We start from the raw sequence: 18,109 nt of genomic DNA, 5'->3' as shown, positions 1-18,109 counted from the left end.
AGGCTATTGTTCACCCTTGGCACATGTCGGTTTAGGACTCTGTTTTCCTTTTTCTTTGTTTTTTCCTCTCTACTCCCTTTGGACTTGCCTTTTTTCCTCGGCCTCCAACCAACGGGCTCCTCATCCGAACGGATGATGCTAAAATATCCCAACACCACCCATGGAACACCCACATTCGAAATACCGCACAAATGTTCCCACAACCCTTTATGTTCAGGCTAAGAACACTTTGCATAAACAAATGTCCCTAACAAAACAACACCATTTCCTGAAAAAAGACCAGTAAAAGACTGGCTAGAGACCTCTACAATATCCATCTCCACTTCCTCTTTCCAACAAACCCAAATTTTGCCACCATCTTCCACGTTAGAACTGAAATTAGGGAAACCAATAGAACGAGACCATCGTTGTAGTTTTTCCACATTTTGAAACGGCTCCGAGACTACCAAAATGGAAATATCAAACTTACGAACCAATTTCTTTATACGTCTTACCCAATCCTGTAATATTCCACACTAAAATATTATCAATCATAAATTTAATTTTTGAGATTGGCTTCGCCCTTCAAGACTTCCTTACTACCGAATCTTTGAGTCCTGTGAATAACGAGGAGTTCTTTTATTCTATGGCTGTGAAAGTTGCCTACCTCTTATTACAAAAAACACCATGCTTCCTTGCAGACAATCCCATAGCAATCCTAGAAATCATTACACGCGTCAGACTTTCTTCTAGTTTCTCATTCCATTGGAACCACATCTATGTGGCATATGACTGGGGAGAATCTGAATTGTAGAGAATATGTTTTACTTTTACCTGAATTCATAAGGTCAAACTCGTTTGACTTTGGGACTCGTGAGTTTTAGGCATATTTACTTCGTAATATCTGCCAATGATTCTGATTCAATGTATCACCAACTTGAAAAGAAATTGTCAAAATCAACAGGGCCAACGGTCTACAGGTACCATATATATGGTATATATATTAATCCGCAACTCCAAAACAACTGGGAACTGTATGAACTACATCTACTTATGACACGAAGAAACCTCATTATCTACAATTTGCTCCCTTTCTCCCCATGAACATGAACTGTAATTCGTCTCCCATCTTCGTTTACCTTGAGATTTATGTTCTCTCTTCTAAACCCTGCTTTTGTACAAACATTTCAGTGTAATATCTTAAATCTAAAAAAAAAAAAAAGCGCGCGTAACTTCAGAGAATCATTCACATACTACTTAACTACTATTCACAAAGTAATTTTAAGCCCATCCCCTGCAACGAAGCACAAGATGGAAAGCAGAATCCTTCTAGTTGTTGTATAAAATAATAGAGCTATGTCCATTTGTCTTGTCTTTATAACCTACAGCCCAAAGCCAGATTGAAGAGTTGAAAGGGGTAACAAAAATCTAAGAAGGGAGGAGATCCATGTTATTAAATTCTTTATGCTTGGGTGTATTGGCGTTTCGTTCTTTTTACGATTCTCTTTTCAAATATTATTTAAATATAAAGTATTTTTTAATTTTTAATTTTTTTATCTAATTATTATAATTTATATAAACTTAAAAACAAAACGTGAAAAACAATACAAAATTTTCAAACTTCAAAATAAAAATGATATTAAAAATTTTTATTCATGTTTGAACTTTATATATTTTTTTTATTAACTTTTTCTCCCACATTTTTCAAAATTTACTAAAACATACTAATTCAAAAAATTTTACTACTATTCATATACTATTTTACTACTATTCACAAAATTTTGAGGTACATGAGTGTTCAATAATGGCCTTAGTGTTACAAATTAAAATAACCAGGTCCATTCAGCTTGGGGTTTCTCGTATGATGTTCAAGGTTTTCGGATTTTCTAAACATCTATCCTGCACCAAAGGAACAACTTTATTGATTAAGCCCATTGTGCCCCAAAAGTGGTCATCTTTGTCGACATATTCTCCAAAAGTGGTCATATGGTGACATGTAATTGCTCGTTACGTGTGATATTCCAAAAACTGTTCGTCTTGTTTAGGTATTTCTTCAAAATCTTTTATCCCAATTTGCCATTGATTTTTTTTTTAATTTTTTTTAATTTAAGGGTTTTTTGTTGTATTGCTTCATTGATCTCTCTAATGGGCAGAGGCAGCCTGTTATTTAACAAAAAAACTAAAAAAAATGCAAAATACAAAATGCAAAAATAGAAGACTACCGTTGAAAAATGAAAATTCTATAGTCAATTGTTGGAAAAATTGGAAAATACTTGATTCTTCCAATCCAAGAACAATTTGGCAATCTTATTTCCTACAAGAGTATTACCGTGATTCCCAAAGATAAATGTATTACGCTAGTTAATTAGAAGCGGGAGGTGTGACTAGATGTTGATGTAGCCGAATGGGATCAAGAAGTAGTCCCAAGTGAAGTGGATATGTGGCTGAAAAATGTGCGGAAATTTCTTGAAGACTATGTCAAAACTAATATGTGCTTGAATGGTTGGTGTCCTAATTTGGCACTACGTACGCTGCTCCTTAATTAAATAAGAAAGCTCACATGAATACTCAAGCCATCATTGAGTTGCTAGAAGATCCAACTGCAAAATATGGTTGGATGTACAATCTTGAAATACGTTTCATGGAAGTAAGATCACCATCCAGGTTCCAGGCTGATTTTGAATTACGAAAATCAATTATTCGAAATGTTTTGGATGCGCTAATGGATGATAAGATCGACACGTTTGCCCAAGCCCGGCTGAATGGTTAGGCCATTTATGCCATTACTTATGGCCTCCACCCTATGTAAAGCCCTCAACATTAAAAATGAGGTTTTTTTTAGGTTTTTTGTAAAAATAAAAATCATTTCATTAAATAAAGCTTATAATAACTTTTATATTTTTCAATGTGGGTAATGCCTCATAATACTAAATTTAATATTTAATACAATGAATTATTTATATTTTAAATAATTTTTTAAGATCTTGTTAAATTGAGGTACAAGATTTACATTAAGGTCTCATTTTAAGTTGTTATATTAAATATAAATTCAAAAAAAAATTATTTAAATATTTTAAATAAAATATCATTTTATTGAAAATTTTGAAAATATTCTATATAATAATTTATATTTTATTTATTATAATTACAAATGACTAATTTAAATTTCGTTTTAGGTCTCAATTTGTATTGAACCGCCCCTGTGATTGCCTTATGTGGTATGGAAGGGATTGGCAAGATAGAAATGGCTAAAGAGATTGAGAGAATAGTAAGATTTGATAATTTATTCCATAAAGTTGCCATTGCAGTGGTGTCTCAAAGTCAAAACTGGACAAAGATTCAATGCAAACTTGCGGAAATGCTAGGTTCGAGACTTGACAAGAGAATTTACATGAAAGAGCAAATGAATTATATTCAAGGTCTACTTTGAATAGGAATGTCCTTGTGATATTGGATGATGTTTGAAAACCACTTGATCTTGAGGCTAGTGGAATTTACAATGCAATTAAAGAAAAGAGCTGCAAAATCTTGTTAACGATACAAAACGAAGAAACTTGCAATCGAGAATTCAAAAAATATTTCCAATTGGACTTTTATCTGAAAAGAAGAGTTGACTCTTTTCAGAGAGATGGTAGGTGATTCTATCAATACCCACAATTTAATCAAAATAGCATAACAGGCTACGAAGGAATGTGCAGGTTTACCCCTTGCTATTACAGTGGTTGAAAGTACTCTTAGCAACAAAAGTGATGAATATGAATGGAAAGCCAGGCTCCAGCAACTTAAAATGGCTATCCCAAAAATATATCCTTGTATTCCGTCCAAAGGTATATTCCAGCATAGAGTTTGGTTACAATTATTTAGGAAGCAATGAAGCCAAATCATGCTTTATGCTATGTTGTCCATATCCCAAAGATTATGACTTTCCTATTGAATATTTAGTAGACATGAAGTTGGAAAAAGGTTTCTTAAAGGCTTTGGTATTGTCGAACAAATAAGAGTACATGTCAACACAATAGTAAAGAATCTTCAAAGCTCAAATCTCTTGTTGAATAGCACAAGGGATGAATGCATCAAAATACATGATTTGTGCGAGATTTTGCCATATCAATTGCATCTAGAGATGAACATGGTTTTATAGTAGCATTGGATAGAAGACGTGAAGAATGGCCACAAAAGGATACATATGAGGGTTACAGCACAATTTCTCTTTTACTTGGAGAAATGAATGGTATCATGATGGGTTGAAATGCACCAAACTTCAGTTGTTGCAACTATCATGTTTAAATAATTTAGAAATGCTCCCATAAAATTTATTTAATGGGATGAAGAAGCTGAAGATGTTGTCTATGGCAGAAAGGTGCTTTCCCTTGATGTCGTTGCCTCCATCAGTTCAGATCCTTGAGAACCTTCGAACGTTGAATCTGGATAGGGGTGTAACCAGTCCGGTTTGGTCCAATTTTGTATAAATTTTGAAACCAAACCAGTGTATATACCGGTTTTGCATTTTAAGAACCAATCTCAGACTCCTTACCTTCCTAAACTGGTACTTTCGGTTTTACCTGTTCTGATTCGGTTCAGTCCGATTTTTCAGTTTTAATTAACTTTCAATGTAATTATATATATTATATATAAAAATTATAGATATATATATTTAAGATTAAAATTTTATGTTATAAATTATAATATAAAATTATTTCATATATAATTATATATATTATATATAAAAATTATATATACATAAATAAAATATTTCATATAATATTAAAATTAATTTTATATATATTTTATAAATTGGTCCAGTCCAGTCCAGTGCTGAAAAGCCAAGAACTGATGTCAGACCGGATTTAATCGGTTTTTAAAATGTAGGAATCAATCCTGAACCAGACTGATTCAAAACCCAGCCAACTGGTCCGTCGGTATTCTTAGCTTTCGTGATTCTAAGAACGTGGAGTTGCCATGGCAAGCAGGAAATCTTAGTCAATTAAAGTTTTGAATATGAAGGGATGCCGTTATCTTAAGCGAATTGCAGCTGGTGTCTTATCTTGTTTATCTCGACTAGAAGAATGTACATGGGACAATTCAAGAATTGGGAATATATGACTGCAATGGAAGGAAATGAAGAAGGGGCAAATAATAGTGCAAGCCTTGCTGAACTAATTTCTTATTCTGATCGACTCGTGGTTTTAGAAATTAGCGTAGCAAGTATGCAGTGCTTGCCAAAAGAATTGGACTTCATCCAATTTTGTGGGTACCCCAATTTGAAAGAACTTATCGTAAATTGGCTCTACATACAAGAAGCGTTATTTGATCTCAAAGGACTAAAGCGGCTGCTTGTATATGAGATCCCAAAAGATCGTCGGCCCCTTGCTCAAATGATAACTCTACATTTGAAGGAGATATTTTGTTTGGAACATGTGTGTAAGAATATTCCTCCATCATGTAGAGCCTTTGGAAACGTAAAATCTATTGAAATCATTACATGTCATAGTCTAAGATACTTACTCGGGACTTCTGTAATTGTAAGTTTACGCAGGGAACTTCAAAGCATCTCAAAAGTTAGCTACAAACGGATGGAAAATATTGTTCAAAAAGAGGAAGCTGAAAAAGACTAAGAAAAAGATTTCATCATATGGCATCGTACTAGTACTTAAAATTTGATCGAGGTAGAGAATCTCATGAGTTTCACTAGTACTAGCGAAGTTTGGGATCTTCAATGGCCATCCATAATGAACATCACATTGCGTATGTACTTGTCCAAAATTGAAAACATTTGTCTCAAAAATTCAGAGTCAAAGCGAACTACAGAAAACTGATGCGGAAAAGGATTCAAGATCAAGAGCCCAAAGAGCCTAGACTTGGCTCCTCCTCAACACGAGATTCTCCTGGTTTTCTCAGCCGATGTCTTGAGTCATGTGTACCAAGGAGCAGGAGTTCAAGTCCAGTAGTTGAATCAGGCCGAGGCACCACCAGGAGACCCCAAGAGGTTCCTGATTAATTTTGAGCCCGCTCTATGATTAACCTCTTCGTTGTGCATCCATTCCATCTATTATTATTGTTAGCCAATAAGAATAATGTAGTTTTTTTAGATAATTTACTCCTTAACGGTTTTCAATAATCTGGCACACATGTTACATTGACTAAACAGGAGGAGCAAAATGAGAGGGAGACAGGCAATTAGACAGAGATATGGTTTCTTATTCCATCCCAATTGATTAAGGGTTCGCAAAATTTAAAAGAACTTGAAGAATATCACTGTGATTAATCGGAATTGATATTTGAGCTTGAGGAAGAAAGTCCTTATCCTTTCTTCCGTAAGTTTTTTTTTTTTTTTTTTTGATAATAGACTTTAATTTCATTCACTGAAACCGAAGTTACATCTGTGACTAATCAATACAGGACAAACCATATTATCAGTCAAAACTACTCAACTGTTAGGGGCTCCCCCGCCAACAAATTACTTTGTGACGGATATTGTCTAAAACTTCTACACCTCCTCTCCTGACAGAAGTCAAAAGAGAAAGCACTCTGTCTAAGCAGAGATAAAACGACCTTTCTTCCAAAGAAGAAAGGTACACCCAAGCTCCATCCTCCCAAAGAGGAGGAGTACAACCACACTCTCTCCTCCCAAGGAGGAAGAGTACTACCACCTACATTCCTCCAAAAGAGGAGTATGACAAACACCCATATTCCTCTAAAAGAGAAAATGGGATACTAGTCTATTTTTTATTTATTATAAAACTAAAACAAACCAATAAAAGAAAAAACAGAAAAACAAACAAAACTGGACTGGTCTAATAAACTAAAGGCCCAGCCTAAGCCGAAGGCCCAGCTAGCACGTGGGGGCCCAACCCGTTAGGGTTCATCTCTTCCATCTACTGCCGCCGCCCTTCTTCATCACTGAAGATTCATCATCCACGCATGAAACCGTCCAAAAGCAAACGAGCAAAACACTGCTCTCATGATAGAAGTTTTCGGATCAGCCCACACCGCATCCTCCACGCCACACCGATGAGTTTCTGCTCAGTCGTGCCCCGGTATACTGGTCGGCCCTCACTTCCGCACCTCTCACGTACCTCCCCCTCCAGCACCCCAGTGGCTGACCACCACGGGAGCAGCCCTCTGGGATACAACCCCAACCCACGCCACCCCTGTTTTAAGCCAAAAAACAGAGCAACCGCTAACCATCCAACCACCCCACAGCGGGTTGCACAACCGCTAACCATCCAAGACCACTCCAGCACCCCAGCGGCTGACCACCACGGGAGCAGCCCTCTGTGATACAACCCCAACCCACGCCACCCCTGTTTTAAGCCAAAAAAACAGAGCAACCGCTAACCACCCAACCACCCCACAGCGGGTTGCACGTCCGCAAGGAACCATCCCAATAGACCAGAACCACCGCCCTGCCACTCACCCCAAAAAACCAGATGCCAAACCGACCACCACACGTCGCCATATACATCCGAAGAGGGGTGAAAACAAGGGCTCGGCCACGGTGCTTGAGTCACGGCGATACAGCTCACCTTCGGCCTTCACCCGAGAGCTTATTCAACATCAAAACAAGAGCATCCTCCCAAAACTAAACTAAGAAACCAAAAAAGGAAAAGAAAGAAAGAGGGAGGAAGGAAGGGAGGATGGAGCCGAGGCTCCCATCCCCCCCCTGCCCCCGGACTCGTTGCCTTTTGGTTCTCTCTTTTCTTCTTCCGTAAGTTGGAAAGTCATTACGAAAGCAATATCTTCATTAATAACTTGGAAAGGTTGTTGCTAAAGTCTTTACCGAAGCTGTTGCATATATGGAACCTGAAAGGTCCACAAGATATTAAGGGCTTCAAGAGCTTGAGATTGCTAAGGGTTATCGATTGTGATTGCTTGAAACACTTATTCTCGCCATCAGTGGCAAAACTTCTTGTGACATTAGAGGAAATAGAAGTTGCAAACTGCAACAAAATGGAAGAAATCCTTGCAAAAGTAGGAGAGGAAGAGAAAAGAGATGTGATTGCATTTCCTCAATTGAAGACCCTCTCGCTCATGAATTTACCAAAATTAGAATGTTTTTACAATGGCTGGATGTGAAAAATTAAAAATGTTTATTTCAACAAGTATAAAAACACCTAAGCTATAGGGAGTGCATACGGAAACGGAGTCTTGAAACTTTTCATAGAAGGAGACCTCAATACTACCATACAACACATTATCAAAGGAAAGGTAAGTTACATTTTATAATTTTTCTTTGGCCAATGGGTTCTCTTGATGGGCAAATATTAAACAGGAGTATATATGGAATTATTTTAAGTTTCTGTTTTCCAAATCCCAGGCGAGTTTACAGGAGATTTTGCAAAGCTTTTATGTCTTCATGATAGCAGATTAATTCCTGAATTTGACCAATTCCCTCATATTCATGGCTTCTGTTTCTTTGTTTTCTTTGTTTTTTTTTTTGTTTTTTTATTGCATCTTTCAACTTTTTATAATTAATTAGCAGTTTGAAAACAAGTGTTATCAATTTGTCTGTCATCGTGTGAAGCATTTATATTTGTGTTATTGTTGTACGTAGCACATGTGAACGAGCTCCCACAACCAAATGCTTTGTCAATGAAGTCAAATTAAAGCAATATCAGTACGTTTCTTTCTGATGTTGTGCTTGACCTGAGATATTGTCATGCAGGTTTGGAGGTTTTAAATGGAGTTTCATATTGCTGAAATGGCACCTCTGAGTTTCGCTCATGATATCATACGCGAGATTCTATATAACATTATCATTCCATTACGATAAGATGTTATTGTCTATAAACTTTGAGTTAAGATTAGGAGATGATACAAGGTGATGAAAAGTACCACATTTATATATATAGTGGGACGGAAATTAAATAGGAGTGATATATAGCACTATTCTTGTTATATACATAAATAAATAAAAAAATCAAAAATCAAAAAATAAAACACTCAGTGCATGCCCAAACACTCATTGAATGCAAGGTCGATTGCTTTTTAAAAAAAAATGTGGCCCCCAAACTTTTAAAAGCAATTGGAAAGTGGTAATGTAAATACTGCATATACACCACAAAACAGAATAATTTATAGACAGCTAGCTACTCAAAAAAAAGAACACAAAAGGGCCAAAGGCAACACTAGTGCGTGCATGTTCTCACATGGTATTTGTCGTTGAAGACCGACAAATCAATGCCAACTTTTTTTTTTATCCGGTCTTCAACGACAAATACCATGTGAAAACATGCACGCACTACGGCACTAGTATTGCTTTTTTTTTTTTTTTTTCTCTAGCTTTTGCAAGGTGGTGGCCCGTAGGATGAGAAATACGGTCGTTTTTTGTGGAATCTCTTTTACTTTTTCTTTTTATTTTTTTTAAAATTGAAATGATTAAAAAGTGGCTTTGGACTTATCGACACAAGTATTGTCTTTTCTTTTCCTTTTTTATATTTGCTTGGCTGGCAGCCATTACCGATGTAAAAGTAGTATATCTAAAATGAAGATTTTCTGGCCATTACCATACGGATGTTTCTTTCCTTTTATTGCATTTAAAAAATAAACTGTTCGCAAATATATTTCGAATAATTCAAGAAAATAATTCCCTTTATCATACAGATATACTATAATTCCAATGGAAGAATATAAATAATTAAAATATATCTTTTTATCTGCTTATATCTTTCAGATAAATAGTAATTTCACATTTTATTAAAGTATAATATTTAAATTTAAACTCTAATTTTACACTTTACCCAATTAATTATTTAGGATATGTGTTTGTTTGAATGTCAAAAAACAAAAATATTTTTAAAATTGGCCTCAAACTTTGTAAATGCTTGTTCATGATATGTATGAACAAAAATAAATTATCGACATCTGGTATCAATAGTTGGATTAAAATCTGGCGTAAAAAATTTTATATAAAAACCTTACATCACATACGTCTAATTGATTAATATGTAATTTGTTATTTTTTACATTCTATCTTAATGTTTAAATATATATGTATTTAATTAATATGTAGTCACATATTAATTATTAAGTAGATATGTATGGTGTAAGATTTCTTTATAGTATTTTTCAAAATCTAATTATTAAAATAAACGGAAATTAAATCAATTGTATATATAAGACGTTAATTTTAAATCTCATTTTAATTTTTCTGGTTTAAAATCTATCTTATTAACCAATAGTAGAAGAGATAAAGTATTTATAATATTTTTCAATTATCATCATTTTGTTTTATTTCATTAAGGGTTAAACGGGAGATCGGATTAATTGGTAATAGCATTAGCATTAGTTTACATTAATCCTTAGACCGCACATTGAATTAGCCTTCTTAGTCTGCATAATATAAATAATATCTTTTTTCATTTTTCTAGTCATTTAATTATATTATTAACTAGTCGTTTTGGAGTATAGATCAAACATGATTTATGCTTTCATTAGAGTGTTATAAATTGTATTAGAGTCTATTATAACTAGAAATATAGAATTTGAGCCGTGCCACTTACTATTAAACTAGCCTCCATACCAAGTGATAAGGGTATATATGTGCTGTATGAAATTTCCCATTGTTAAAACTCGCTCTATATAATATTTCAATGACCATAGTTTTTCACAACTAAGATAAATTTTAGATACCAGATGCATGACTAAATTATAGTCTTACAAGTTGAGCGTGTTGTGGTCGGGTCCAGATGACATTGTTGATCAATTTCTACGAAGTTGGTGCCGACTCAGAAAAGATCAAACTCTATATATGTATACTAGATCTGATTTGATCTCATTGACATCAAAGTTGTGACACATTTCGTGAAACACAGGCAAGACTAGTTCGTCCATGTTCTCAGAATCTCACATGGCAACTAGAGCGACAAATCAATGCCAAAGTATTTTTTTTTTCTTTAGCTTTTACTGTCGTTTTTCCGTGGAATCTCGTTTTCTTTTTGTGCCTTTTTTTTTCCATTGTGTTCAAATGATTAAACTAGTTTTGGGCTTACCGATACAGTTATTTTTTTATATATATTTTTATTATTTTATTAATAGAATTGACTGTATTAATTTTTTAAATATAATTAAAATAATACAATCAATCATATCAACATAATGTTTAAAAAGTAAGTACAAGTGATAAATTAACCTATTCACATCTAACTTTAAATATAATAATAGTTTTTTAATAAATTTAAATCTATTAAATTAAAAATAAAAGTTAAAATAATTTTATTAAATTATATAATTACAAACAAATTGCTATTCTCAAAACTTATCATATAAATTTCATTCCTAAATATTATTTAAATATAAAATATTTTTTAATTTAGAATTTCAATTTTTTTACGTAATCATTATATAAACATAAAAATCAATACAATTTTTACAAATTTTAAAATAAAAATAATATTAAAAATTTTATTGAAATAATTTTTAATTTTATGATATTTTTATTTTACTTTATTTTTTAATTATTTTTTAAAAATCAATAAAATATATTTCCTCATCATCACTATTCACTAAATTATCAGATAATTGCCTCAACCTAATAGCATCTACCTAACATTTAACTTAGTCAACAATTGCATCTTCAATTCCGATCAACTCAATCGAAATCACGAGAAATTTTGTTTGACTTTTTGCAGTTTGTGGGTACCAAAGTTATTTGTCTTTTCTTTTTTTTCTTTCCTTTTTCACGCGGTGCCCTTGTATTGTTTTTCTGCTCCCTGTACAGGCAAACGTAAGTAAGTGGAAAACATGATTACAATCTGGTCCCCATACAGCATTATCAGGAGAGGAGAGAGTTAGGCCCGGATTGGTTGAGGTTTGTCTCTGCATTCTAATTGTTTTAAAATTATTCAAGTGCTAAAAAGTAAAAGGTGTGAATAATAATAGTTTGAATTGAGTATTTTTAAAATTTTAAAAAGTGAAAAAAAAATTGAATAAAAAAATATTATAATATAATATTATTTTTGTTTGAGGATTTAAAAAGTTGATTTTTTTTAATTTTTTATTTAAAAGTTTGAAAAATTTCTAATGATCAATTTAAAAATTTCTGTATTCAAATTATATTTAGCAATAAAATGAAATCAGATTATAAAGAATTTTGTATCTTATATGAGGCCCCAAACCTGTCCCTAAGGAAACACAAACAAGACTAGATAAAGTATTGGTATTAGTTTATACATATCCATATGCAAAAACATCTCTTTTAGATAATGAGTTTACCATTCAAGAAAAATTACCATGTTTGAGTCAAAATAATAATAAAAAGATTATTTTCTTATTATTATTACCTTTTTCCTTAAAATAGATTTTTTATATATATTTTATAATTAGCATCCACTATGTATATCTAACATTAATAATACAAATATAATAATAAAAAAATATAATTTTTTATATATTATATTATAAATATAATAAAATGATAAAAAATATATAATATATTAAAATAATAAAATAATGGGGAAAATGCAGCTTTGTTGTCTTGTTGAGTGGGGGAGAAAAGTAAAGAGTTGTGAAGAGAGAGTGGTAAGAAAGTGAAATAATTAATAAAATAAGATTTATAGAGTAAATAGGTTGGTTTCGATATTCAAATTTAAATTATTTTATTTCATTTTATCTTATATAATTATTATAATTTTTATAAATTTTTATATAAAATATAATAAATAATTCATCTTTTTTAAATCACAAAATAAAATTAATATTAATAAAACATCACTTCTCATTTCATATAAATTATGTAACCAAACAAACCTAAATTTCTAAATTTGTGTAATACTATTTATAAAAAAAAAGTGTAATACTATTTATAACTATATAACTATATAAAAATATGAAAATATATAATCTCATATAATAAAATTTAGAGTGATATTACACGAATATACTTTACTTTTGATATGCATAAATAAACCCGGTTGGTTCGTCCATGTTCTCAGAAGCTCACACGGCATTTGTCGTTGAAGAGCGACAAATCAATGCCAGCTTTTGCGGTGTGGTGGGATCCGAAATTAATACGGTCTTTTTTCGTGGAATCTCTTTTAAATGTTTTCTTTTTTTCTTCTTTTCACATTGGGTTCCTATATGAAATGATTAAACTGGCTTTGGACTTGACCGACACAAGGATTGTTTTTTCTTCTCCCTTTTTCCTATTTTCTTGGCTGGCAGCCATTAACAGAATAAGGACCTTTTACCGATCAAAAAGTAATATTTAAATTCTAGAAATATTTAAATATAATAATAGTTTTTTATTAAATTTAAATCTATTAAATTAAAAATAAAAGTTAAAATAATATTATTTTATTATATAATTATAAACAAATTATTATTCTCAAAACTTATCATATAAATTTCATTCTCAAATATTATTTAAATATAAAATATTTTTTAATTTAGAATTTCAATTTTTTTATGTAATCATTATACATATATAAAAATCAATACAATTTTTATAAATTTTAAAATAAAAATAATATTCAAAAATTTTATTCAATTTTTTTTTAAAATTTTAGGATATTTTTATTCAATTTTAATTTCTTATTATTTTTTAAAAATTAATAAAATATCTTTCCTCATCATCACTATTCACTAAATTATCAAATAATTGCCTCAACCTAATTGCATCTACCTAAAACATGTAACTTCGTTTGAGGAATTTTCTAATTGACTTTTTGCCGATTGTGGGATCAAAGTTATTTGTCTTTTTTTCTTTTTCACGCGGTGCCATTTCACTGTTTTTTTCCTCCCTGTACAGGCAAACGTACGTAAGTGGAAAACATGATTACAACCTGGTCCCCATAAAGCATTATAGGAGAGGTGAGACACTGAGAGTAAGGCACTTGTGTTTTTCTTTTTCAGAGGAGAGATTGGTTTAGGTTTGTGTCTGAGAAAAATCTAGAGAGAACACTGGAAACTCATAAGAGCTGAAAGAAGTAGTACTCGTTGATCTTGCAAAATTAAGAGGTACTAATGACTAATTTCTTCCCCACTTATTCCTTTATTAATGCATGCAAAAAATTACTGTTAGTTTGTCACAAATGTTTTAGTTAGTACTTATTCATTATGTGTGTTACGTCCTTGTAAATTATAATCTCTAAAAAGTCCATTTCATTACATTCTCACCTCAAATTAAATTTATCTACACAATATAATCAAGTACATATGTGCAAAGATCATTCTTTGAACCCGAGACTTTACCTTGATGCTCCTCTATTTTCTTTAGCCTCCATTTCTAAGTTTTATTCCCTAACCTAGTAAAGTTACTACTCTTCCAATTTCTTAGAGGAGCATCTATGCAACCAGTGTTTGGCACTTGTATAATTTCTTACGTACGTGATGGTTTCCTTGATTCATATACAAGAATAATAATGTTAGATACAATTTTAGGTTATACATGAATTATGTACACTTCCTTTAAAAATAATAAGATATTATTAAAAAAATAATTTTTCATGTGAATCTTAGATTTGTCCACTTTTTTAAATGATTGCTCGAGGCTTTACAAATATCATTTCTCTTTATAAAATATGATTTTTCTTTTTCATTGAACATTATCCTTTTATGGAAGCTTAAAAAATCTATTAATGCATGGAATTACTTTTAATTCGTCACAAACTTTTTAATTACTTGTTCATGATGTGTGTTACCTTTTAAATGAATGCCAAATAAAAAAAAATACTTTTAAAATTGGTCAAAAACTTTATAAATACTTGTTATAAGTTCATGATGTTTATGAATATAAAGAAATTATAGGCATCTAGCTACTATATATCTACAGTTGTTTAAATTCAATTGTATATAAACAAGAATATTTGAAACAAAAATCGTGTTAGTACAGATTAAGGAAACATGACAAGCACCTCAGAGTTAGACACTTTTGTTTTTGTTTTTCAGAGAAAGATTGGTTGAGACTTGAGCTGGTTGTTTGTCTGAGAATTAAGAGCGAATGTTGGAAACTCAGAAGAGCTGAAACAAGTTCTTGATCTTGCAAAATTAAGAGGTGCTAATTACTAATTTCTTCTCCACTTATTTTTTTATTAATGCATGAAAAAATTACTTGTAATTGGTCACAAATTTTTTAGTTAGTGCTTGTTGATCATGATGTGTGTTACCTTGTAAATTAATGAATGCAAAATAACAAAAGTACTTTTAAAATTGGTCGCAAACTTTGTAAATACTTGTTAGCCCATAATGTTTATGAATATAAAGTAGTTATAGGCATCTACTATATATCTCCAGTTGGTTAAATCTTAACACTATACTTAAATTGATTAAGCATTTTTGAGTTGAGATAGTCTGAGATAATAATAGTTTAAGTTGAGTATTTTTTGGGATTAGAAAAGTGCGAGGAAAAAAATTGAATAAAAAAATATTTTTTATTTTTTATTTAAAACTTTTAAAAAGTTCTAATGATCAGTTTAAAAATTTTGTATTTATATTATGTTTGAGAATAAGATGAAATGAGATCATAAAGAACTTTATATCTTCTATGAGGCCCCAAACCTGCCCCTAAGAAAACACAAACAAGACTGATTAAAGCATTGGAATTGGTTTATGCATATGCAAATGCAAAAATACCTCTTTTAGATAATGACTTTGACATTTAAAAAAAAAAACTACCACATTAAATTGTACATGTTTAAGTCAAAATAACAATAAAAAATTATTTTATTATTATTATTAATTTTTTTTCTTAAAATAGATTTTTTTATATATATATTTTACAATTAGTATCCACTACATACATTTGGCATTAATAATACAAATATAATAATAAAAAATATAATTTTTTTTATATATTATATTATAAATATAATAAAAAAATTATATATGATAATAATAAAATGATGATGAAGGTGAATGTGAAGACAGAGTGAGAGATGATAAAAATAATTAGTAAAATAAGATTTATAGAATAAATAATAAATATTTAAATTTGTATAATACTATTAATAACTGTATAAAAATATGAAAATATATAATCTACTTTAATAAAATTCAGAATCATATTATACAAATATATCATTACTTTTGATATGCATAAACCAATGCCTGTTAGTTCGTCCATGTTCTCAGAATCTCACATGGCATTTGTGGTTGAGGAGCCATTAACATTAATCTCTAAAAGTCCTTTTCATTACATTCTCACCTCAAATTAAATTTATCTACACAATGTAATCAATTCTATATGTGCAAAGATTATTCTTTGAACCTGAGACGTTACCTTGATGCTCCTCTATTTTCTTTAGCTTCCATCAATTCCAAGTATAACTTCCGATCCAATTTCTGAGAAGAGCATCCATGCAACCAGAGTTTGGCACTTGTATAATTTCTTGCATACGTGATGGTTCCCTTGATTCAGAATAAAATTAGATACAGTCTTAAGTTGTATAACTCCGTGCACTTCATTTAAAAAAAAAATATGACACATTATTAAAAAAATAATTTTTTATGTGAATATTAGATTTGTCTATTTTTTTAAAGGAAGTGTCTGAGGCTTTGCAAATATCTCCTTGTAAAACATGATATTTTTTTTTCATTGAACTTTATCCTTTTACGGAAGTTTAAAAAATCTATTACGTTTATTGTAAAATAATTGGATAATTATTATTTTTTAAAAAGATATTTGGCCTGAAACTAAATCTCTTTTATAAAAAGAAATCCAAAATTTATTAAAAACAAAATAAAACTCTTTTCATGTATGGTTGTTTGGGATGCATAACCTTTTATCAAAATAGTACTATTAATATCGAAGCTTATACTTATATATATATATATATATATATATATACACACGTACGTAGTTTATCGTAAATAAATAAATAAATAATCTCTTTGTGCAATTTAATTTAACTTTTTACTCTACATGCATGCTTTTAAGACTTATATACTCAGTGTAATTTGTATTCAGAGATGGGATGATATAGTTTTAGATGAGTTGAATAAAATATTATTATTATTATTTTGAGATTTAAAAAAATTAAATTATTTATTATATTTTATGAAATTTAAAAAAATAGGAGAAAACAATTAAATAAAAATTATAAATGTAAAAGAAAATTAGAATATAATTTTATTTTGAAATAAAAAAATTAAATTATTTATTATGTTTTCTTTAGAAGATTAAAAAAATTATAATGATTAAATAATGAATATATAAAAAAGTTAAAAGTTGAAAATTTGAAATTAAAAAATATTTATATATAAATAATATTTAAATATTAAAATGAGATAAAATTTATTGAAATATTTGTGAAACGAAATCAAACTTTAAAGATTTTACATTTGAGAGGTCTGTGCGTATGATTACGTGAATAAAATTATAAGTCTATATATATATAATATTTCCTTTATAAAATTTATATTTTTCAGTGGGCCTAATATGCTTTTGAACAGTATTAATAATTATATCATTAAACTCCGATAAAATAATCGGAGAAGTGGCCATATTCCAACACAAACGACAAAATCTCATGTTATATGGGATCAACACGTACACATTTTCTTGCAAAATGCATTTACTCTAATATAAGTAAAGACAAGGCATGATGGTCGTTCTCCTCTCATCTTTGTGATTTCTATGATCTAAACTACATTTTGCTCAAAATCACTTTGCTGCTCTGCTTTTAGTTTCCAACGTCACTTTTCTCAAATCCATACCTCCATTTCTGTGCGATATATATACTTCTCTACTTTCTAGAGGAAGCCGTAGCTAGAGGTTAGTACCAGAAACTTTCCCTTCTTCATATTGATGTTTCTTCATCATGTTTTTGTTACAATACTTTGCTATATAGATGGTCACAAGGTCTCATAAACTATTGTTCGCCCTTGGCATATGTCGGCTTTAGGATTCTGTTTTCCTTTCTTTTTTTTAGGGCTTAATACATGTATTCTTGCATCTCATACAGCAGCTAATAGCCTAATATTCAAAAATTAAAAATATATAGTTTTTAATACAAATTTATATTATTATTTTAGCTATATATTTTTAATACTTTTGTTTAATGCATAAATATTTTTGCCTAAACATTAATCTTTGCACCCTATAAAAAAAAATTAGAGCTATCATGTTCATTTGTCTTTATAACCTACGAACTAATAAAATAGTTGAAAAGGGTAGCAAAAATTAAGAAGCAAG

General features: G+C 30.5%; 1 protein-coding gene across 8 annotated transcripts in view; it reads left to right on the top strand.

Annotated features, from left to right (window-relative positions):
• The first annotated feature begins 13,788 nt into the window (after positions 1–13,788).
• Positions 13,789–18,109, top strand: part of LOC122299065 (probable disease resistance protein At4g27220) — a 64,615-nt gene continuing 60,294 nt past the window's right edge. For all 8 annotated transcript variants that reach the window (XM_043108976.1, XM_043108974.1, XM_043108975.1 and 5 more), the window contains exons 1-2: positions 13,789–13,935; positions 14,866–14,971. The gene's annotated coding sequence lies outside the window, so the exon portion shown is untranslated. The remainder of the gene's footprint in view (positions 13,936–14,865; positions 14,972–18,109) is intronic.

Source organism: Carya illinoinensis, chromosome 16, assembly GCF_018687715.1.
Source record: "Carya illinoinensis cultivar Pawnee chromosome 16, C.illinoinensisPawnee_v1, whole genome shotgun sequence".
Lineage (NCBI taxonomy): Eukaryota > Viridiplantae > Streptophyta > Magnoliopsida > Fagales > Juglandaceae > Carya > Carya illinoinensis.
Note: the sequence above shows the minus strand (reverse complement) of the source record. Positions and strands in the feature narration are given on the sequence as shown.